This window comes from Nansenia antarctica (assembly GCF_963989245.1).
Source record: "Nansenia antarctica genome assembly, chromosome: 16".
In the NCBI taxonomy this organism is placed as follows: Eukaryota; Metazoa; Chordata; class Actinopteri; order Argentiniformes; family Microstomatidae; genus Nansenia; species Nansenia antarctica.
In genome coordinates this window covers 13,455,063-13,457,328 of record NC_137686.1, presented here as the reverse complement: position 1 = coordinate 13,457,328, position 2,266 = coordinate 13,455,063, and positions in this window count along the sequence as shown.

Genomic DNA, 2,266 nt, shown 5'->3' with positions numbered 1-2,266 from the left:
GCCCCAAAAAACACATTTAATCCAAATTGAGCCTGTAACACAACAAAACATGGAAAAAGTGAAGGGTCTGTCTGAATACTGTCCGACACCTCAGTCTGTATGGAGCCGACCGTAAACAAGCCAGGTTCGCTGTGCATCCATCCAGCCTGCTGTCGTCATCGAGAACTAACCACACATCCGGCAGCTTTCAGCTGAGACAAGTGACCTTTGACCTCCCCCCTAGCCCCCCCGGGAGTCAAACTGACAGGCTCTGGTGCTGACGGGGAGGCTGCTGCTGTGACCGGTGAGGGATGAAGGGGGTTACCGAGGCGATGGACCCCCCCAGGGTAATTACCGCTGGCCCCACTGAGCCGGAGAGCACAGGGTGAAGACCTATACCTTAATTGGATCACACTCAAATATCTCAAAGTGTGTGTGTGTGTGTTTGTGTGTATGTGGGGGTGGGAGGTGGGGGGGGAGATTGTGTACGGTGTGTGTGTGTGTGCGTGTGTGTGTGTGTGTGTGTGTGTGTGTGTGTGTGTGGGTGCGTGTGTGTGTCCGGGAACCACGGTAACAGAGGGAGAGAGAGAGGGAGAGTAGACAGAAGGGAAAAAACTATATCAAGAACAACAGCACTGGTGTAATTGATAGAGATGCAGACATGTCTGTAAACAGCTTACTCTCCTGCCCCCCCCCCACACACACACACACACACACACACACACACACACACACACACACACACACACACACACACACACACACCCCTCCTGAGTCCTACAGCTGCCGTCTGAGGTACAGAATCCTCCGCCTCATTTGTGATGCACTCTGGGAACGCAATACGTTCGGGTTATGAAATCCTCGAAGAAATTGGTCTGTTGGGAAAAAGACAGTTCTAATAACGGTAGCGTTGATATTGCACATATTTATTTTGGAAGACAAGTTATACGGCTTCTTCTCTCTCTCTCTCTCTCTCCCTCTAATAAACTGAGAAACAAGGACCTGAATTTCCTCCCTGAGAACTCATTTGTGCTGAGCAGAAGGGCATGGAGAATGGCTTGTCGTACAGCTTTGTTAACCTCGCTGTGAAATAGCTTTGCAATGGAATGGACGCCTCCAGCCCCTCTCACAAGAAAGCAGAGGTGGGCAGGACATGCAAAGGACACGTTACCTTGACATGGACACTCTTTCTCTCTCTCTGTCTCCCTTTCTCTCTTTCTTTCTCTCTCTCTCTCTTGTTTCTGTCTTTCTCTCTCTCCTCTCTCTCTCTCTCTGTTTTTCTCTCTCTCTCTCTATCTGTATCTCTCTCTCCTCTTGTGCGCTCTCCCTCCATCCCTCCCTACCTCCCTCCCTCCCTCCTTCCTTCCCTCCCTCCCTACCTCTCTCTCTCCTCTTGTGCTCTCTCCCTCCCTCCCTCTATCTCTCCCGCTCTCTCTAACCCAAGCCAGAGAAACAAAGAGGGCTAGTGTTGAAAATAAAAATATCAAATGAATCTGTTACCTGTGATATGAATCTGTGATATGAATACATTACCTGTGATATTAATACATTACCTGTGATCTACATTCCCTTTGTATCGTTAATGCATTTCACAGTTTTCTTCTTCTGTTCTACCACAAGTGCACTTTCATCATTGGCTCAGTGTGTGTGTGTGTGTATGTGTGTGTGCTTGTGTCTGTGTGTGTTTGTGTGTGTGTGTCTGTGTGTGTGTGTGTGTGTGTGTGTGTCTGTGTGTGCGTGTATGTGTGGCGCTGCCATCGCAGGGGTAAAAACGCTAGTGCCCACTTCACGACAGAAAAATAAAATAAAAAGTTTAAAAAGTTTCCATATTAGATGTCGTCAAAGTCCCACACAACAGAGTACGCACAGAGTCAATCACATCGACGCAATTACATGACAATTACATGCATAGCATAGCATAGCATAGCGCAGTACAGCGGAGCACAGCACAGCACGACGCAATCTGAGGTAACTGACAGTTGGTCGTCACCAACTGTCAGGTGGAAGAGGTGGACAACAAAAAAAGAGGTTGAACGCATCGCATGGAAATCAATAAAGTAATCATAGGAGCCGCTAGGGCTGGCGATGACACAGCGAGCGCCTATTATACACCTTCCAGGAAAGCAATTATGAGTCCAGGGAGGCATCGACAGTCTCCGCAGGGGGACATGATAGCTGCTAAAAGGATGAAAAGGGCAAAAGTGAGAGCTACCCAATAACACTACCTGCCTTCCCTCCTTCCCTCCCTCCCTTCCTCCCTCCCACCTCACTCTTCCTCACTTCTCTT